This window comes from Pleurodeles waltl, chromosome 1_2, assembly GCF_031143425.1.
Source record: "Pleurodeles waltl isolate 20211129_DDA chromosome 1_2, aPleWal1.hap1.20221129, whole genome shotgun sequence".
In the NCBI taxonomy this organism is placed as follows: Eukaryota; Metazoa; Chordata; class Amphibia; order Caudata; family Salamandridae; genus Pleurodeles; species Pleurodeles waltl.
This window is the reverse complement of record NC_090437.1, coordinates 434,746,352-434,769,466: the sequence shown is the minus strand read 5'-3', so window position 1 is coordinate 434,769,466 and position 23,115 is coordinate 434,746,352.

Genomic DNA, 23,115 nt, shown 5'->3' with positions numbered 1-23,115 from the left:
TGCACGGCGGTGGACACCGCCTTACGCCATAACAACAACCGCCAGTGGAATGAGGTCACTTCCACTCCTACAAATCTGCATGGCAGGAGGCTGCCATTTTGCAAGCACGATGCAGATATTTCCTGGTCATGGGCCCCATTCAGGCCTGATGGACCCCAGCCCTTAGTTGCATGCCCACATGAGTGTTTGTTCTGCACAACAGTCCAGATTTATCACTTCATACATGCCCCTACAGTTGTACATCATACATTGCTTGTGTGTGTAACCTACATACTGTACAGCAGTTATTCATACACAACATGTTTTGCATGTGTATGTGTGTCCCTTACATGTGTTCTCCCCTCCCCCTAGTTACAGACCCATGTGGCGAGGGAGGGCCCCATCTGTGTACAGACCTCTGGTTGATTTGGACACCATGGTGGAACATCACATCATTGTCACCTACAGACTCAATCGTACAACAATCCATGAGCTATGTGGATTATTGGATCCTGTACTGAGACTGGCTAATCGGGATCAGCATACCTTCCCTACTGAAGTGCAAGGGCTCTCTGTACTCCATTTCTTGGCCACTGGGTTATTTCAGGTGACAGTGGGCATGGGTGCAGAGCTCTCACAGCCAATATTTAGCCTTATCCTGTCTAAATTCCTGGATGCATTTGTACTAAACCTGCAGACATATGTTAAGTTTCCCCAAAGGGCTGAACTACATGCCATCAAGTCTGACTTTTATACCCTTGCTAACATTCCCCATGTGATAGGTGCCATCAATGGCACCCAGATAACTCTCATCCCCCCAAGACTCAATGAACAGGTATACAGAAACAGGAAGAACTTCCACTCAATGAACATACAATTGGTGTGTACTGCAGACCAGTACATATCTCATGTGAATGCCATGTTTCCAGGATGAGTCCATGATTCATTTGTCCTGAGAACCAGCAGTGTACCACACATGATGGATCAACTACAAGGGGACAGAGGATGGCTCATAGGTGAGTGTTTATGACACTGGATCAGTATATAGCTGACAGCCATGCTGTCTGCAAGTAATAGCAGTTTGTTACAGTCTTGTTTCAAACACTTTTGCAGGTGATTCTGGCTACCCCAACATGCAATGGCTCCTGACACCTGTGAGAAATCCCAGGACAGATGCTGAGAGGAATTACAATGAGGCCTATGGACATACTAGGAGGGTGATATAGCGCACTATTGGTCTCCTGAAGGCTAGATTCCCTTGCCTCCATCTCTCTGGGGGATCCCTGTGCGATGGCCCTGAGAAGGTGTGTAGAATAGTGGTAGCCTGCTGCATGCTGCACAACGTGGCTGTGAGGAAAGCTATCCCCCTGCTAGAGGAGGAAGGTGCTGTATTTCCAGACCTGCTTTCTCTGAGAGGGGATGAGAGTGATGGTGAGGGTGATGAGGGGGAAGATGTTCACTCCAGAAACCAGCTGATCCAACTATACTTCCAGTGACTGAGGAACTCTTCACTGATGATGTTGTCTGTATTGAATAATGTCTGTCTGGCTTATTCACTACGGGATGTGGGGTCTGTAGTCATTGACACTGTTACCTGAAGAATAAGGGTGGTATGTGCCATGGAAACAAATATTTATGTTTACTCCACACAATGTTGTGCGTGGGGTGCCATTCCTGCAATAAAGGTCTAATTATGCAATTGACTGGCAGATGCATTCACATTTACAATTGATTCATCATTATGACAGGCGACATACAAATTGGTGTACATGTGTTTTATTTGGTGTCATAAATGCATTGGTACATGGGCTCAGTGATTGGTAGCAGTGGGTATGGGTCCATCTGTCCCTTGCAAGTTGTTATGTTGCTATTGGCGGATGAGGATGGTGGCACAGTGACACACTTGGGAGACAGTCCATGTCAGAGTCACTTCTTAGTGGGGGCCTTGGTCTTGGCAGGTGTTCCTGTGCCCTATCTGGGTCTGAGGGACTGTTTGAGTGTCTGGTGCTGGGCTGCACGAGTAGGGGTGCTGGTCTCCTGTGTGTCCTTTGCCATGCCACCAGTCCAGTTGCTGCTGCTGATGTTGATGGCTGGTCTGTGTCCTGGGCAGTGATAGGGGCTTCCAGGTTTGTGAGTGTCTCAGGATCGGTTAGGTAGTGGTGCTACAGCACCCCTGCAATAGTGGCCATGGTGGCATTCAGTTGTTCCCACTACTCCATGGTCTCTTGATGTTGGGCTATCTGCAGCCTTTGACTCTGTGCCAGGTTGTCCTGGATCTGGCCCATCCTCTCTTGTGTATGGTGGTATGCTCCTAGGACCTCAGAGATCACCTCCTGGGCTGCAGCATCCATCCTTTGGCCTCCCCCTGGGCCACTGATACCCTCCCACTGGACCTAGCCCCCTGTGCCTGTGTACCCTGCATACGTCTGGCAGTACTACTTGCACTGGGGCCATCTACATCCTGCCTGTTAATAGGTGGAGACTCTGACCTCTGTACTAGTCTGTGGCCTGGAGACACTGGTGTGGGATCGTTTGGCCAGAGCTTTTGTTGGTGGCTGGGCTTTAAGGGTGTCAGTGGTGTCCTGGTGAGGCTGCTGGGGGGTGACAGTCCAAGACTGTGTGACGGGCCAGGGTATTCCTCACTGTCCACACATTCCTCTCCAGTGTCCTGAATGGGGCCTCTGTCTCCATGTGGGGCGCTGGCACTCCTTGGCTTTTCAGTCAGGGTGGCATGGGTGGTGATGCCTGTGGGGGGGGAATGCACATGTATGTTACATGTACTAATTCGATTAAGGATGCACATCTCTGTCCTATTTTGTGCTGTTTATTCCGTTGTTGGGACATGCCGGGACCTAATGTGGAGTTGCCATTGCATTTTGCATGGGATGTGGAGGTGCATTGTTTGTGGTGTGGTGCCATTGTGATTCCTTGCAGGGGTAGGGGGCTGTCCACGGGGGAGGGATGTGGGCCTGTTGGTGTGTTTGTGGGCATGCAGGGTGACTGGATGTAGTGGTAGTGGTCCTGGTGGTAGTTGGAGGGGTGGGGTGGGGTGGTGCATGCATTACAGGTGTGGTGGATATGGGGTAATTGTAGATGAGTTACCTAAGTCCATTGTTCCATTGAGTCCAGTGAGGCCCTCAAGGTGCAGGATGGCCAGTACCTTTTCCTCCCAGTCGGTGTAGTCGGGGTGTAGGTGGGGGTCCTCCCCCAGTCTTCTGGACCGCAATGTTGTGCCTGGTCATCGACCTCACCTTCCCGCGCAGGTCGATCCATCTCTTGAGGATGTCGTCCCTCATGCATGGATGGTTTCTCACTGCATTGAACTTGTTGACAATCATCTGCCATAACTCCATCTTCCTGGCGATGGGTGTGTGCTGGACCTGTGCCCCGAAGATTTGTGGCTCGACCTTGAGTATTTCGTTCCCCATTGTTCTTAGCTCCCTATCTGTGAAGCATGGGTGCTTAGGGGGTGCCATGGTGTGTGTTGTGTGGATATTGGTGAGGGCTCTGTTGTGTGGTTTTGTGTGTGATTTGTGTGATGTTGCGTTCTGTGTATGCTTGTAGTGTTGTCAGTCTCAGTTGTCGTATTGGCAGTACAAAGAATTGTGGGGTATGTATGTGAGTGTTTTATAGTTTTGTGGATGAGTGTCAGGTGTGTGGGTTTCAAACTTGCCAATGTGTGCATTTTTTGCTGTTGGGTCCACTTGCTGGCCGTGGCTGTCCATACCGCCAATGGTCGTTCAACATCCACTATCCGCCGCAGTGATTTTTGCATCATTATTTGTAGGGTTGGATTTTTGTCTGCTTGGCAGTGGCGGGGTGGGGTGTGCAGCCTTTCTGCCATCAAGGGCCCAGGCGGTGGCTGGAGGTAGCAGAATTTTTGGAGGTTTCTGTTTTTGGCATCATTATGTGGCGGGTTTCTGTTCACCGCCAATGGCGGTCTTCTGTTCACCGTCGCCACGGCAAGCGACGGTGTTTACTGCTATGTTCATAATGAGGGCCTGTGTTTCTGGGTGTGCCAGTGTATGCATTTGTGTGCATCTGGATATGTCAGTGTATGTGTCAGTGTGTGCCTGGGTGTATCAGTGTATACATCAGTGGGTGCCTGGGTACAGTAGTGTATGTATGAGTATGTGTCTGGGTATGTCAATATACGCATGAGTGTGTGTCAGGGTATTTCAGTTTATGTCTCATTGTGTGCCAGGATGTGTCATTCTATATATAAGTGTGCATGTTTGTGTATGCATACCTGTGTAACTGGATGTCTCAGTGTATGTGTCAGTGTGTGCCTAGGTATGTTATTTTATGTGTTAGTGTGTGACTGTTTGTGTTAGTGTATGTCTCAGTATTTTCCTGGGTCTGTCACCGTATACATCAGTGAGTACCTAGGTGCGTCAATGTATCCATCAAAGTCTGCTTGGTGGTCTTATTGGATACATTATAATTGGTGAAATATCTTTTTAGTAACCTACATTGCCACAAGAAATGGTTCCAATAATCTGTGTAAAGAGAAAGAAAACATAAATATAACTTAATGTTACATGTTATAAATTTGCACAATAAAGTTTAAGTTTCTGCAAAGCAAAATTTCAACTTATTAGTAAAACACTACACATTCGTAACACTGTAAAGCATTCATACGTTTCGTTTAAGCATTTAATTTTCAATTTTTCACTGTTCTCAGGTTTCATACTTTTGCACCATAAATTATGTGTTGTATAATGAATCATCATTGAACAGTGGGGTAAAAACAATCACAGAGAATGTAGAAATACCCTAGAACTGCACAGTATGTCACTGTAAATTAGCGATACTACAATCAATTTACTAATTGTTTTAGCTATACTTACTAAACTAACATAAATAAACATATGCTAAAGGTAAGTAGGTTCTAAGGACATCACCCCTGGTAGGCCATATTGTAGGAAAGTACCATCTTTCTTGGCATGTTACCCCCAATTTTACCTGTATTTCAGTATGTTTTTGCTGGTCAGGACCTGAGTGCTCATAGTTTATGGCCTAATGTGTGTGTCTGTATAGTGCTTGTCTGTGTCAGTGAGGCTCTGCTAATCAGAACCTCAGTGCTTATGCTCTCCCTGCTTTTAAATGTGTCACTGTAGGCTAGTGACTTCATTTACCAATTTCAATTGGCACACTGGACCCCTCTTATAAGTCCTTAGTATATGGTACCTAGGTACTCAGGGCATTGGGGTTCCAGGAGATCCTTATGGGCTGCAGCATTTCTTTTGCCATCCATAAGGAGCTCAGACAAACCCTTCAACAGGCCTGCCATTTCAGCCTGTGTGAAATAATGCACACACTATTTCACAGCCATTTTCACTGCACTTAAGTAACTTGTAAGTCACCTATATGTCTAACCTTCAATTACTGAAGGCTAGGTGCAAAGTTACTAAGTGTGAGGGCACCCTTGCACTAACAAAGATGCCCCCACATAGTTCAGGGCCATTTTCCGGGACTTTGTGAGTACAGGGACGCCATTACACGTGTGCACTACATATAGGTCAATACCTATATGTAGTTTCACAATGGTAACTCTGAATATGGCCATGCAAGATGTCTAAGATCATGGAATTGTCCCCCCATTCCAAATCTGGTATTGGGGAGCGAATTCCATGCATCCTGGGGGCTCCACCATGGACCCCCAGTACTGCCTACCCAGGTCTCTGAGGCTGGCACTGCAGCTACAGCTGCTGCCACCTCACAGTCAGGGGTCTGCCCTCCTGGGGTCTGAGCTGCTCAGTCCCATGAAGGCAGAACAAAGCATTTCCTCTGAGAGCAGAGTGTTAGACCCTCTCCCTTTGGAAACAGGTGTTACGGGCTGGGGAGAGGTAGCCTCCCCCAGCCTCTGGAAATGCTTTGAAGGGCCAGTCTACACTGGTTCAGGGACCCCTTGTCCCCTGCTCTGGCACAAAACTGGACAAAGGAAAAGAGAGTGACCACTCCCCTGTCCATCACAACCCTAGGGGTGGTGCCCAGAGCTTCTCCAGTGTGTCCCAGACTTCAGCCATCTTGCTTTGCAAGGTGTGGGGGCACTCTGGAGGGCTTTGAGTGGCCAGTGCCAGCAGGTGACGTCAGAGACCCCTCCTGATAGGTCCTTACCTGATAAGGTAGCCAATCCCCCTCTCAGGGCTACTTAGGGTCTCTCCTGTAGGTTCTCTTCAGATTCTACTTGCAAATTTCCAGCAGGAATCCGCTGCAACTACTACTTCATCCTCTGACCTCGGATCAACCGCAGCCTGCTCCAGGAACACTGTAACAGCAACAAAGTAGCCACAAGGGATACAATTCTTCTGCAACTTCAGCTCCAGCCAGCAACTGCAATAGTTTCCATGGTGTGCACACTCTGGGGACTCTCTGTCTTCACCCTGCACCAGAAGGACCGAAGAAAACTCCTGTGGGGTGACAGAGTCACTCCCCTGCTCATGCAGGCACCTTCCAAGTCGACGACCGGTACCCCTGGACTCATCTCACAGTGACAAGCGTGCTCCTAGAAACACAGAGGGTGGACCCCATTGACACAGACTGTCCTTAAAATCCTGCTGACGCAATTTGGAGCAGGTAAGACCTTGCCTTCCCTGAGAGAGATGGTACCCCTGTGCACTGTGTCTTCTTCACCTCCTGCGGCCTCTGTGCACTTTTTGCAAAATTCTTTCGTGCACAGCCTGGCCCAGGTCGCCAGCATTCTATCCTGTGACACTCAACTCACTGAGTTGACCTCCAGCGGCGTGGGTCCCTTCTTTTAAGTGCTGCACCAACTTGCATTTTGCACCTCCTTTGTCCCCGTGTCCTGGTACTCCCATGGGTGCTTTCTGGAAACCTGAGGGCTCTCTAAAGTGCTGAGAGCCTCCTCTTCTTCCTCACACCGAGGCCCCCAGGTCCCTCCTGGGTCCAGCCAGCGCCATTTTGATGCCAAACTCACATTTGTCGTAACCAAGGCTTGTTGGCGACTTCGAACACAAAATCACATCTGCATCCATCTTCACGTCGTGGGACATCTTTTGCATCATGCAGGAACCCACTGGTATCTTCTTAGGGTGCATTCCTGCATTCTTTGTCCAACCGGGGACTATTCTTTTGCACCCTCTTCTGGGTTGGAAGGGGCTCCTGTCCTTCTTGGAACTTCTTTCGACTTCTGGACTTGGACCCCTTCTTTTGCAGTTCTTCAGGTCCAGGAATCCAAAAGTTGTTGTTTGCAGACTTGGTTGGTTACTGCAATAATCCATATCACAAGGTGTAGTGTGTCCTAAGGAAACTTGCAGTACTTCACTCCTGCTTTTCTGGGCTCTGGGGTAGGGTCATTTACTTACCTCAACTGTAATCTTACTCTCCCAGTGATTCTGCACACACTGCACTTGCCTAGGGGGGAATTTGTGATTCGTATTCCACTTTCATAGTATATGGCTTGTGTTGCCCCGAGACCTATTTTCGTCCATTGCATTCTATAGCATTTCCTATTGTTTGCACTATCCTATGACTAATTACTTGTCTAATTTTGGTGTCTAGTGTATATATTGTGTATAATACTTATCTCCAGAAGGAGTATTGCCTCCAAGATATTTTTTGTACTGTGTCACCCAAATAAACTACCTTTATTTTTGGTAAGACTGTAACTATAAGTGATACTGCATCAGCTTTGCATGTCTCCTAGTTCAGCCTAAGCTGCTCTGCTATAGCTATCTCTATCAACCTAAGCTGCTAGAACACTACTGCTTCACTAATAATTGATAACTGGACCTGGTATAAGGTGTAAGTACCCACGGTATCCACTACAAACCAGGCCAGCCTCCTACACATATGATGGTAATAGATCAACTACAATTAAACTATTTCACTTTTCCATTGTAATCCATCTTTTAACTTGGTAGGTGATGTTCCAATATATGTTTGATTATTATTTTGTTTCTCATCATATTGTATTCATCTCAGTTTAGTAGCCTGGGGTAATAGTAAGTTCTTCATAAAAGATAATGACCTTCGTAGTACCTGTTTCTCCACAAAATAATTTTCCCTCCTTCTTTTTTGTTTGTGATGACTGCTTCCAATTTAATGCCGTCTGTGCTGTATCACTCTACTATTAGCTGCACATCAGCATCTCAAATCCTTTATATACACATCACAACTGGTAGGCCATCTGATGTCATAAATAGTTGTATTAGAACTGCCATAAGTATATTATTTCTCTTTTTCAGTTATAGTTTTCCTGAGACTTGGGTTCAAGAAACAGAAGATAGGAATTTGGTGGTCTAAAATGCATTTTTTTTTCTTCAACGTGATGTTGCTGTTGTTATATTCTGTCTGTCCAGCTGGTGTTTTTAAACAGATGGTTTAGTGCTCAGAAGTAATACTAACTCCTTCATGAACAATGATAACCAAAGTGGTATATGTTTTCCTGAAATGGATATTTGACCTGCTTTAAAATTTCTAATTTGTGTTTCAAATTTACTTCTATCTGTTGCACATCGCTGAGCATTAGGATAAGATATTTCCAAGTTCTCCGCAGATGCAAAGTTATAGTAGATCTGAGTGATACTTTCTGCAGGTATTGCTCTGTGAAGCTTCTTTAAACTACCTGTCAAAATTGACAGTTTTGCAATCTGGCAGTCTTAGGTAAATAAATCTTTCTGAATCAATTTCAGTAGTTGATGTAGAAAAACACTCATTTTTCCATGAGCAACTAAGGCCCTGATTTATACTTTTTGGGGCAAAACTGCACTATCGCAGTTTTGCACCAAAACGTTTAGCACTGGCTTCAGCTGGGCACATATTTATGGAATGGTGCACGCTGGTGCAAAGGGTAGGCTAGTGTAAAAAAAAATGACGTTAGTCCGGTGGGGCTGGCGGTATGGAAGAAGGGGGTTTTGCACCAAAAAATGACATTAGGCAGATGAGAGTAAAAAAAAAGACTCTAACCTGCCTAGAGTCATTTTCTGATGCAGAACCATCCATACCACATGACTCCTGTCTTAGAAAAGACAGCAGTCATGCCCAACACCCCAATGGCCAGCACAGGGGACCAGGGTCCCCGGGGCATGGCCATTGCACCCTGTGCCATGAATGGGGCCCATTTCAGGGCCCTCTATGGCACTTTAATAAATACAATAAAATACTTACCTGTACTTACCTGGGATGGGGTCTCCCATCATCCGCTGTTCTCTGGTGTGGGTGGGGTTGTCCCTGGGGCATGGGGAGGGCACCTCTGGCCTTATTCCATGGTGTTTCACCATGGAAATAGGCCCACAGGTTGCCTAACGCCTGCCCTGACCCAGGCGTCAAAAAAGGTTTCTGGTCAGTTAGGTTAGTGGTCAGTGCATTGGAACGCCTCCCGTGGCTCCACCCTGTAAGAAGAGCCCTTTCCCTGGTTCCTCTGAACTCCTGACCCCTGTCAGGAGTTCAAGGTCCTCCTCCACCCGCAGGCTTCTGCCTGTGCCTCATCCCTGGTGTCTAGTGGGAGAGCTCTGCTTTCCTTCTAGGCTACCTTCAGCCTATCTCCTCCTTTTGCTTTGCTCTCTGCTCTGCTTCACTGCTGTCCCTTAGTGCTCCTTTTCCTCATTTCTCTCTCACTCTGCTCTCTCTCTCACTTTCACGCTCCCTCTCTCTCTCTCTCTCCTCTGCCCCTGCGGCCCACCCCCTTTTTCAGCTCTGCCCCTTTTTCGCATTGTTTTTCCTTCCCTTCCCTTCCCGCCACCCAGCTGTCCCCTCTTCCCCCCACCTCCCTACTTAATGGCGGCCACTCCATGGTAGGCTGAGCAATACCACTGACCTGGTCAGTGCATTGCTCTGCCTCCCGTGGTTCCACCCTGTAAGTAGAGCCCTTTCCCTGGCTGCTCTGAACTCCTGACCCCTGTCAGGAGCTTGAGGCCCTCCTCCACCCGCAGGCTTATGTCTGCGTCTCATCCCTGGTGTCTAGTGGGAGAGTTCTGCTCTCCTATTAGTCTGCCTTCTGCCTCTCTCCTCCTTTTGCTTTGCTTTGCTCTCTGCTCTGCTTCACTACTGTTCCTAAGTGCTCCTTTACCTCATCTCTCTCTCTCTCACTTTCGCTCTCCACCTCTCTTTCTCCCCCGCCGCTGCTGCCATCGTGGACCTGCCCCCCTTTTTCAGCCCCACCCCCATTTTTGTCCCATTTTTCATCCCCCTCCTGCCTCCCAGCTGTCCTCTGCTCCCCCCACCTCCCTACTTAATGGCGGACGCTGCGTGGCTGTGCAGCGGACACACACAGGGGGCGTTCCAGGCAAGCCCATCTGTGCCCGTCCACTCCTGGACCGGGCCCAGCACCAGAACCCCTGGCTCCCAACCCCCCACCACCGCCACGCACGTCTTCACTATGACACCGCCACCGTCTGCGCCCTAAACACCAGCCAAACCCCCACCTGCATTCAAGCCTCCCCACAGACCACCGGCAGGCCATTCTTTTGCCGGAACTGCAACTTAACCAGCCACCTCGCCATTGACCCACCCACCAAGGCAGGACACAACCATCTCAGATGTATCCTCCTCCATACCCGCTCCATCCACAAGAAAGCAGTAGAGCTATGGAATCTACTCGACTCGGCCTCCCAGACGTTGCCTTCCTGACCGAGAATTTGATGAACCCCTCCTCAGCACGTGACATCACCACAGCCATCCCGGACAGCTACAAGATCACCCGCAGGGCCCGCTCCAACAAACCAGGAGGAAGCATCGCCATCATCTACAAGAACACCCTCAGGATCATGACCAACACTAAAGACACCCTCAGCACCAACAAACACCTGCACTACATACTCCTCAGAGACTTAAAGTTCCACCACAAGAACACAATCGACAACAACATCACCACCCTGCTCGACAACCTCTCCAACCTCGGCCTCAAACAGCACATCACAACACCAACCCACTCCGCAGGACACACTCTCAACCCTATTTTCTCCGCCAGGAATCACGTCTCTTTCAGCCACACCACCGAACTCCATTGGACAGACCACCTCTGCATCCACTTCTTCAAAAAACCCACAACACACCACCACCCACAACAGAACCCCTACCTCAGTTGGAACAAGGTCGCGGAAGACCAACTTATCGTGACCCTCTCCCAGAACCCACCCATCGACACCACCGACAGTGATGCAGCTGCCCGCAACTTCAGGCAATGGGTAAATACCTGTGCCAATACTCTCGCCCCAATCAAGAACCCCTCCAATATACGCACCAACAGAAAGGCCTTCTAGTTCCGCCGACCTCCACAAAGCTAAGCAAAGCTGCCGAAAACTCGAAAGAATGTCGTGCCAGGATCAGACTCTGGACAACCTCACAGCCTTCAAAACGCCATCCACAGTCACCTCCAACTCATCTGAGCCACCAAGAGAACTACCTTCAAAGACCAAATCAACAACAATGCACACAGCCACAAGGAGTTCTTCAATGTTGTGAAGGAACTCTCCAACCCCAACTCCAACGCCAACGACATCCCGCCATCCCAAGACCTCTGCCACTCCCTAGCGTACCACTTCCACTGCAAGATTGCAGACATCCATGACAGCTTCAGTACCCAGAACCCCCCTGGCAAACACCACAGATTCACCTCCTACCAAACTCCTGCTCTCCTGGACCCCGGTCAATGACACCATCGAAATCATGAACACCATCGACTCCGGCTCTCCATCTGACCCCTGCCCTCACTACATACTCAACAAAGCAAGCTCCGTCATCGCACCCCAACTACGGAAGATCATTAACAGCTCCTTCAAGTCCGCCACCTTCCCAGAGAGCTGGAAACACGCCGAGATCAACGCCCTCCTCAAAAAACTCAAGGGGGACCCAAAGGACCTCAAGAATTTCTGGCCTATCTCCCTGCTCTCCTTCCCGGCAAAAGTCATTGAGGAGGCTGTCAACAGACAACTAACCCGCTTCTTCGAGGAGAACCACACCCTGGACCCTTCCCAATTTGGATTCTGCAGCAACCACAGCACCGAAACCGCCCTCATTGCTGCCACTGACGATATCAGAACCATACTGGACAGCGGCCAAACCGCGGCCCTCATCCTCCTGGATCTCTCGGCCGCATTTGCCACCACACCCTACGCTCACGCCTCAGCAATGCTGGAATCCGCGACAGAGCCCTGGACTGGGTAACCTCCTTTCTCACCGGCAGAACCCAGAGAGTCCGCCTCCCCCATTCAGCTCAGAGGCCACCAAAATCATCTGCGGCGTACCCCAGGGTTTGTCCCTTAGCTAGACCCTCTTCAATGTCTACATGGCCCTGGTCGCTAACATCGCCCAATCCAACAACCTCAACATCATCTCATACGCCGACGACACCCAGCTGATCCTCTCCCTCACCAAGGCCTCTGCCAAGGCCTACCTCCACGAAGGAATGAAGGCCATCGCCAAAGAGCAGATGCCTCAAACTCAATTCCGACAAGACGGAAGTCTTCATCTTTGGCTCCACCCCCTTTGCATGGGATGATTCCTGGTGGCCTGCCACTCTCGGAACCACTCTGACTCCCTCCAACAAACGCACGCAACCTAGGATTCATCTTGGACCCCTCACTATCCATGACCCAGCAAGTCAACTCCATCTCCTCCTCCTGCTTCAACACCCTCCAAAAGATCTACAAATGGATACCCACTGAAACCAGAAGAACAGCCACCCAAGCCCTCGTAAACAGCAAGCTGGACTAGTGCAATGCCTTCCACGCAGGAACCATGGCCAAACTCCAGAAGAGGCTGCAACGCATCCAGAACTCTTCTGCACACCTCATCCTGGACATCCCCTGCCACTGCCACATCACACACCACCTGAAAAACCTGCACTGGCTCACAGTCAACAAGAGAATCACCTTCAAACTCCTCACCCATGCTCACAAAGCACTGCACAACACCGGATCAGAATATCTCAACAAACGACTCTCTTTCTACACGCTAACCCGGCATCTCCGCTCCGCCGACCTTGTCCTCGCAACCGTACCACGCATCCGCAGAACTACAACCGGCGGTAGATCATTCTCGCACCTCGCCGCCAAAACGTGGAACACTCTTCCTAACCACCTGCGCCAGACCAATGGCCTCCTTACCTTCAGGAAACTTCTCAAGACCTGGCAGTTTGAGCAGTAGCAGCACCTCCTCTCACTTCTCCCCCTTCCCCTCCTCAGCGCCTTGAGACCCTCACGGGTGAGTAGTACACTTTATAAATTCCTGATTGATTGATTGATTGAGGAATTCAACCTCATTCCTGTTTGGAAATGAAATGAAATCAATTACTTTACCCAGAGCACCATTAGTTAATCCTTCCGCAACATTTAAATTGCACGGAAAAATTACTCTACAGCTTTTGCAACCGTGGAAAAGGCCTTTCTGCAGGGTCACCCCCAATTTCTTTGCCTTCCTCCTTATCTTTTTCTGACCTCATTTTTGCTGGCTTTAGGACTCTGCGCACTTTACCACTGCTAAACAGTGCTAAAGCGCATATGCTCTCTCCTTAAAACATGGTGATGTTGTCTCATACCCAATTGGCTTGTTTAATTTACTTGTAAGTCCCTTGTCAAGTGCACTACATGTGCCCAGGGACTAGAAATTAAATGCTACTGGTGGACTGCTGCACAGGTTGTTCCACCCACATAGGTAGCACCCTAACCATGTCTCAGGCCTGCCTCTGCAGTGCCTGTGTGTGTGCAGTTTTACTGCCACTTTGACTTGGCATTTAAAAGTACTTGCCAAGCCAGCCTAAAACTCCCCTTTTTCTACATGTAAGTCACCCCTAAGGTAGGCCCTAGGTAGCCCACAGGGCAGGGTGCTATGTAGATAAAAGGGAGAACATGAACATGTGTGTTCTATAAGTTCTGGTAGGGTAAAACTCCTAAATTCGTTTTACACTGCTGTGAGGCCTGCCCATTTCATAGGATGGCATTGGGGCTACCCTCCTATAATGTCTTCTTTCTCCAGTTTTAGAAATTGTTTGTTAAAACAGGAGCACTCTTGAAGTGTAGGCATTTTGCAGACAATGGATTTCCCTTCTTCAATGAAATTGTACATTAGCTGTGCTGCTGTCTTGTTTGAAGGAAATAGTTTCTTCATCTTAAGTTGACTTTCCAAGCAACATTTCCCCTCTTTTGTGAGAACTCCTATTTTAATATCCTTCAGAATATTTTTGTATTTCATTTCAGATACTTGACTCATATTCCTAAGTAGTTCCTTGTATTGTAAGTGTAGCCAAATTATTACATTTCCAATACTTCCTGAGGAATTTCCAAGTTTCTTCATGGAGAAGTGTCTTGAACACCAGCTGTCCTTTTATGGCAGTAAGTTGCGTAGATCGCTAAACACATTTAAGTGCTTTCCTATAACCAGTATGGAATAATATGTCTTTAGAATCTGTTGCATTCTCAAGTGTACAGAGGCAAGCACAGATTTTGAGACCATGCTCACCTCATGGTGAATGAAAGTTTAAATTACTTCAGTACTCTTGAGAATTCATGACAAACTTCACCGGAGAACTCCAGTTTGTTGTCTTGTTCTACAGGCGGCATAAGTAGTCAATGTGCAGTTATTAATTTAATGCTGTGTGCAGCTAATCCAGTAGGTGCTGTTATGCACACAGCAAATTCTAGTTTGCAGTCCTTTTTAGGTAATCAGTAAGAACCTCAAGAAAAAAAACTTTTCCCAATGCCAGCTTGACACTGACGTGTGATAGTACGGGCTTAAATGATGAGTATTTGCATTCATTCTTCTCGTGGAGGAATCCTTACTCTAGTTTCTCTTTTACTTTCTGCTCGTCATTCAGTTGTCCAACTAACTGTTCTAAATCAACACTTTCTTATCTTGATTATTGAATTGCAGTCTCCACCTCATTCATGGCCGTAGCTGCTTTATTTACAATTATTGGTTGTCCAAGAGGAACTTGACTTCGAGGTCCTGAACTTTGGCTGCTTTGTGAACTGTCCTTAGCTAACTCAGTAGCAATTGCTTCCTCCTGTTCACTCTCATCATTTAACATGTTCATGTAGTTGGCAAAGACTGAGCAAAGAATGAAGTCTTTCAGAGTATCTTCATAGCAGTTTAAGTGTCTGAATAACTCTGATTCAGAATGGCTTGAACAGTTGCAACTCTGCCTAGTAGAAAAACCCTCCTTTATCAGGAGTTTGCCAATCATGTTTTATTTGGTTTTATAAAGTTTGTTTTGTGTGTAGAACCAAACATCCATTCCAAGCAACTAATGCACATTTTCCTTCATCTAGGTTTTCTGTGACATCGTTTCTATACATGTGGAGCTTTTAAATTTCATAAGGACACATGGGGCTTATTTACAATAGTTTGGAGCAGGGCAGCGCTGCAAGGCTTCTTGCTGTGTTTTGTTTTGTGCAAAAAGGGACACTTTCCTGCACAAAAACAGTGAATGGTGGTGTTTTTCTCATTGTATGTGTGCTGCAGAATGTAGCAGATATGGAAAAAATGAGGAGAAATAAAGTTATTTTTCCTTGTTACCCTCTTCTGGGGAAGCGCAGGCTTTTGGTGCATTCCCAGGTTTCGAAATCCTTGTAAATCTGGGAATGCATTAAAATAATGGGTGTTGCATGAGAACACTCATGTAACATGCCTTTGATGCAGAGTAAGGCAATGCAGCAACTTGTGCTGCTTTGCCTTACTCCATACCTACAAGACCATGAAAAGCCACTTTGTGTGGCATTGTAGATTTGGGTCTGCAGCCTGCATCAAAAAGTGATACACAAAAGGCGCAAGCCACTTGTAAGTATGCCCCATGTTTTCTAGATGTGGACTCCTTCTTGTTTAGGAAGTGTCCAACATATTTCTTTACACAATGTCTGTACTTTCTGGGTAAAACTCTGCTAGATACTGAATTTCTGGGAAAGGCGTCAGGACTCTGTTTCATGTGTTTGCAAGGCCTAGACTTACCCAAACAATTGCACTTCACTTTGAGTACAAAACTGGCTGAGCTCAACCCATCACAGTATTCAAAGAAACCTATCTTCCTATGTGAAGGCATTTTCAAGCTAAAGCTCTACATCTTCTTGGTTAGAGACTTTTCAGCAGAAATCTCCTCCCACATCTCCTTCATCTCTTTCTTCTCTGATTTTGTAATGTACAAAGAGACATAACGAGCAACAGCAATGAAGTTGTCTGCAACAAAATGTATATCCATATTTGCATTCCACACTTTCAGAATCACTGGATTTTAGTCATTAATATACTTGGAAGCCTCTGTTTATCTGTGATCCCTTGTGTTTTTGCAGTAATATTCGTGTTAGTGTATATCTGACTGCAGATACAAAGATTTTCACTCTTCCTTTGGAAATGACAGATCTTGGAAATCCAAAGCGACACCCTGTTTAAAACTTTCTTTTACATTGGTATTTTGGATGAAGTATTTGCCACATCTATATGTTCAAAAATGCAGAACTTATGGTCTTAGGCCTTTTTCATCATTGTCTTTCTGGATGGCACAAGTCACACACTGTTCTATGAAAGAGAGTCCAGAGGCATCACTGTCTGCTCCAAATTTCAGTGTATCTTATATCCATAACAGCATATGACTATGAGTAGCACCACTTGCTTTGTACTCTTTAGGCAAAACAAAATCAGTAACTTTGCCAAGAGGAGGATTTGTTTTGCTACAGATGAAAGACAACATGGTTTGAAAACTGTGGTTGAAATATCTACAAACATTAGCAGGATCCAAAGTGAAAAGATCGCCTGTGGTCTTTACATTGATGTCCTTGATGTTTAAGTTTGCTTCTCTTAAAAAGTCAAGTAAGTCATCCCACATGTATCCTGCGTGACTGAGTGTCACAAACCAAGTAGGTGCACTTAAGTTTTGCAACATGCATTTAAGTTCTCCATGGCAACGATACTAATGGTCATTGGTGCCATGTTGACGTGCCCTAAAATTATTCAAATTGTATTCCAACTTTTCATCCTTATCTTAAACTTTGTCTAAAAATTCCCCTGCAATGAGATTTTGTAGATGAAGTCCTGTCTTCAGAATGTTCTTTACAGCATATGATAGTGCAGACAAGTCACTCTCAAGTAATAGATGGAATATGTATGGAATACACTGGCAAAATCTAGGGTCTTCTGAATATAATCGAGTTGATCTGCACTCAGCTGCTAGTATTTGTATAGGACCATCATCATACTGCCTACCTTCTCCACTGGGAAATAGGTCGGGAAAACAGCAAGCCTCTAAACCTTTTTCCTGTTCATTTGATGATAGTGTTTCATCATCAATAGAACTTACGTTTCCAACAAAATCAACATTATTGTGATAGATATTATTTTGTTTCAGGTATAATGTAGCATTTTTTTACTTTCTAACATCTGCTAACTCTTGACAGATCATTTTTATTTTTGGTAGGCATACCATTTAGTAGAATGGTAAGCGGTTCCACAATCTCTCTCTCTAAGCCCCAAGTTTTAACATTCCATTTAAAATCTAAAGGTAATTAGACAACGCTTCCTTTAAGGCCTTTCCGTTTTCTGCCGCTTACATAGAAGCAGCAAATCGTCATTATTTAATGATTGTTTAGGTGCAGGAAGGGACACCTTCCTGCAAATAAACAATCATTAATGGCCTTTTGGTCTTTCTATGTGCGCTGCGGAATGCTATAAACTATCAGTTGCACCCTTGCCACGTGTGACATCTTTGATAACATCTTTGTCTTGAGTTATAGTTACTTGCGATAACTCTAAATGGTGAATTTCCAAGGTTTGGTACATTTAAAATGTGAGCCTAACTATAACGTCCCTGTAACCATTTTTTCCTGTGGATTTCTATGTTTTTTTAAAATTCTATTTCCTAACTATAACACCCTGTAACCTTTGTTTTTTTCATTGAATTTATATGGGTTTTTTAATGTATAGTAATTTTCATTACTAGATGTTAATCCAACCACCGCTGCCCATGTCCAAAGGTCGTGCATGGTGGCGGTTGGCCACCCAACCTTACACCATGCACGGCATTCACCCATGTTCAGCTAAGGTTGCCCGCAAGATCTGCCCTTCAGCCAGACCCTACGACCAACCTTTCTAACCACCCAGCACCATGATACACTTTGCCCTTTAGCCATGTGCAACGGGGGTTGTCCCTGGCATCTCTGGTTGTGAGAATAAGTGTGTGAGGGTGCATCTGGGGCTCAGATTGTCTGTCAGCATATGAGAGTGTGAATATCAGTGTTTCAGTGGAAGTGTCAGTGTGTGCGCAGGTCTGTAAGTGGATGCATGAGGGTGTCACTGGGTCTGTGAGTGTGTGTGTGACAGTCTGAGTGGGTGTGTGAGTAGGTGCATAACTGTCTGAGTTTGTCTGTGGGTGGGTGCGTGATGGTCTGACTGGGGCTGTGAGTTGGTGCATGAGGGTCTTAGTGGGTCTGTGAGTGGGTGTGGCAAGGTCTCAGTGGGCCTGTGAGTGAGTGCATAAGTGTCTGAGTGGGTGTGTGAGTGGGAGAAATTGATTGAAGTAGAAACCCAAAGACAGCAAGAGAGATAGAATATTTTTAGCTAGTGATGTCTAATATACCTAGAATCAGATACTTGTGTAAAATTTAAACTAAAAAATCTATTGTTAGTTATTTTTAAATTATTTTGCTTTAAAAAAAAGAGTCCAGCTGGACTCAAACCCCCAATCCTCAGTGTGGAGCTATGTTTTTTTTTCATTTTGTTTAGCCCATTATGGCTTTCAGGGACTGCGAGGGAGCCCTTAAGGGCTTCCCGGTGGTTCCTATTTATTTATTAATTTTTTTAATTTCTTTATTTTTTTAAAGAAAGAGAAGCCCTTTACAGGCTATTTGGCACCGCAAAGGAGCCCTCAAGGGCTCCCGCATGGGCCCTATATATTGAATCATTTTTTTTTTAAACTCCCACGTGCTATTTAGCAGATGAGGGGGATGACTTAAGGATTCCCTTCTGCTGCAAATGCTTCAGCAAGCAAGGAGCTGCTTTGACGGAATCTTCCTGCTTGCTGAAGCATTTTATTTCTGTCCCTTGCAAGCGTGCAGGGAACAGAGATGAAACTTCGTATTTTGACAGTGGGACTTGCTTCAAAGGTCCCGCTGTCAAAACCCAAAGTGTTTGCTGTGGCTTGGCTGCAGCTACAAGGCTGCAAGCCACAACAAGAGCTATGTCCTGGAATGGGCACCCCCAGACATGGCAGGAGCCAGCCCTGGGGGGTGGTGGTCCCCAGGGCCATCAATGGCTCCACCAGGAGGGCCTTGTGCCCTCACTCTAACAAGAATAGACCCAGGGGGTGGTGTCCCCAGGGCTTGGGGGTCCTATAGGGACACCCTTTCTTTTTTTAATTATTTCCCCTGGGGTTGGTGGTTCCTGGGTCAGTGAGGGGCCACATGGCCCCATTCCAAATACATTGTTGAATGGGGTGGCTGTCCCTGGGGCAGCATGTGGGCATGGCCCCTCAGATATATATAATTTTGGTAGTTGCTAGGCTATGGGGGGACACAGCCCCCCACATGAATTTAATGGATATCCCTGGGGAGGTGGTGGTCCCAGGGCTGTTGAGTAGACCATCAGGCCTCCCCCACTTACTTAAAAACATTCTTATCTGCATATTAGCCCCAGGGACGTGGTGGTCCCTGGGGTTTATTAAAGCCTAAGGAGAGGGGCCCCTTGTGCACTCTTCCTCTATGATCCCCCCGGGGTCAATTTAAAAAAAGCGCAGGAGATTGCATTTGCAAGGAGATTGTTTTTTTTTAAACCCACCAGGGCTAACGAATCAGGGTGACTGTACCCTGGCCCCTTTTCTTTTTTTGTCTTTTTTTCTGCTATTGTAACCTTTGTTTTTTTCAGTAAATTTCTGTTTTTTAATGCACACGTTAATGTTTGTGACAGGTTGCAGCAAGCCAATCAGGGCCTTGCGTCTCCCTAGGATCTGAGGAAGATCCAAGGTAGATCCCAGAATCCGTGGACTGGTTGAAAAAAAAGGGCAATTTCTTCCTCATGAGATGTCCCTAAGGGACCCTTCCATGTGTCCTATGTGGTCAGGATACCTGTATTCTTACACCTCTAATATGTTTTTACACTGTTTTTTTATACCCCCCTAGGCAAAGCGTGAAACAAAATTGCGGCTGCAACTTTTCTGTTAGTTTGTGGCCAGCCAATCAGGACCTTGCTTTTCCTCCAAATCTGCAGAGGAAGTGAGGAGGAGCCAAGGAGGATACAGGTCCCTGTAAATACAAATTTGGCTTTCATTTAATAACTAGAAACCTACTGAACGGATCTACACCAAATAACAGAAAGGCCTCTTTATGGACAAAGAGCCACCTTTTTATTAGCGCAACACATTTTAATTCATCATAAAGAGCAGGGCAGAACAGGTAATGTGGTGAGGTGATTACTGTGTCACAGTGGAAGCATTGTTTTTTTAAGAAAATACATGAATTAATAACTGTTGGAGAAAACTGCAATAGGGAATTGTGTTTATGTGGCACTGTGCATTATGGAAACACGAGGAAGTTTTGTTTTGACGTACTACTAACAATAAGGAACACCGATGAGTTTAATGTTATGAATAATGACTCCTATATATGTTGGACACTAATACCACAAATACCAGGATGCTTCTGTAAGTATAAAAGGCAGGCTAATTGGAACAACGTGTGTGTACGCAGATCAGACCCACCTGAAGAAGACGAAAGTTGAAATGTGTTGTTGGATCTGAGGAAATGTTTAGAAAGAAATCTACCATAAGATGTTATCTTAAAAATAAAATAAATGAGAACTGCCATACATTACCTCTGGGAGTGCAGCTCAATTTGTGGTGAAAAAGTATGGGGGTGTTTTTGTCTCAACCCCTCGCTGGCACCAGCAGACAGAGGGTTCTGTTTACAAGACCAGCTTCTTTGGACATTTATTTGAAGCAGAGCACCCAGTATCATTGTGGATTTTAGGAGGTGCTGAGGGGATACTTACTGATTGGTAATCAACCATGGAAGATGAAGGAAATGCAACAGACTTCCAGTGCGCCTCGCACCACTTTGAGATTCTCTAGTAGTGTTTACAAATACCGATGCAGCTCTAAGTTTAGAGTCTGAAGGTTTGGTGCAACACATTTTAATACATCATAAAGAGCAGGGCAGAACTGGTAAAGTGCTGAGTCTATTACTGTGTCACAGTGTGAGCATTGTTTTTGAAGGGAATGCATAAATTAATAACTGTTGGAGAAAACTGCAATTGGGAATTGAGTTTATGCCGCACTGTGCACTATTGAAACATGAGGAAGATTTTATTTGATTGATTACTATCCATAGGGAACATCGATGAGTTTAATGTTATGCATAATGACTCCTACGTATGTTGGACACTAATACCACAAGCACCAAGATGCCTCTGTAATTATAAAAGGCAGGTTAATTGGAACAACATATGTTGGACACTAATACCACAAGTACCAGGATGCCTCTGCAATTTTAAAAGGCAGGCTAATTGGAACAATGTGTACACACAGATCAAACCCACCTGAAGAAGACGAAAGTTGAAACACATTGTGGGATCTGAGGAAATGTTTGGAAAGAAATCTGCCATAAGGTGTCATCTTAGAATTAAAATAAATGAGAACGGCCACATATTACCTCTGCAAGTGCAGCACAAATTGTGGTGAATAAGTATGGGAGTGTTTTGGTCTTACTATATACATATATATATATATATATATAATGAAAATGTTACTGAGGGTGAGAGTTTTTTAATTCAATATTTTATAATAATAGATTTAATACATTCTATTATACGAAACATGTTTAATTTCAGGAGCAATTGTAGTGTTGTAGTGTACATTTTAATTTTATTAATTAGAGGTTAAAAATGATTTACATTTATATATTAGTCATGTTCATTGTTTTTTAAAGATTAAAATACTTCAGTATTGTCCCTACACTTTTCTGACAGGAGAAAAGTTGCTAGTAGTAACTTTACACAGGCAAATTCTGTTATTGGTGGCGCCATTCCCTCATTTGAGGTTGTGAAGAAAAGTAAATCCTTCCCCAGGTGTAAATTTCCACTCAGAAATGGTGAATAGCTAAAAAGTGTAGCCTTACACCCAGGAGCAGAGTAAATATATATGTGAGTAAAATTACACACATATTTTTAAGTTTGTGTATCGTATAGTGTCTAATAGTGGAATGCTTTTGACAGAGTACTTGGAAGCACATGTTATACAGCTGGTAGGGTATAAATGTACCTGTTACAACTGTTGAAGATTAAAAATACAAATTTGAATTCAGTGGTAGGGCGAAAAATTAATATTGCGACAGCATGGTACTAATTGTACAGCCTGCGCATAGACATACTTAAACCTTGAAAGCTGTAATAGCCGAGCTAGTGCTCAATAAAATATTGGAAATCACCATCATCTGCAATGCCAAATTAGACTTAGAAAATCTAGAAAAATATGTGGTGCAATTCAAGGCAAACAACTTCCACTGTAAAACTGGCATCTTAAAAATTATATCTTTATTTATGCAATAAATAAAAGCCTTGCCACATTTCTCCTACCCATCTACACCTCACCTCCCAGAATCATTTCAACTATAGGGATAAACAGAGGAGATGTAACCCAAGCACCAGCACACCCTTTCATTGACTACTAATTCAACAAATCTCTGCATATTTGCTGTAGGGCCTTAAAATTACTGTTGCAGGGGATGTCAAATGAAAGGGTAGGGAAAAAGATGATACCACAACCAGAATCAATACTTCTTTAGAGAGAGACAGACACACCACTAGCATTACTCATGATAACTCCCACTTGGTTACTTCCAAATATTTGCTTTCCAAGACCAAGGAGACAGCACCGCCCAAAGCCTAATACTAAACCACACTAACTAAACTCAAATTTTACTTTAAATCCATGTAAATATAGTTTGTCTGCTTAAGAAATATCTGTTCTTAGTGGACTACTTTCTTTTGTGCTTGCATGGTGATAAGAGCCTTTCAACACTGCTTTCTGTTGACTAGGCTTTTGTAAACGTAAGTTCCATGCATACTTTTTTCAGCCAAAATGTCAAGGATTCCAAGCAGATATGAAAGAGCTACTTAAATCTTCCATCTTCCATTCTCCAGTGTCAGCATTAATGATGATAGCTTGACTTTTGAACATCTCATGATCACTAAAGTGAAAGC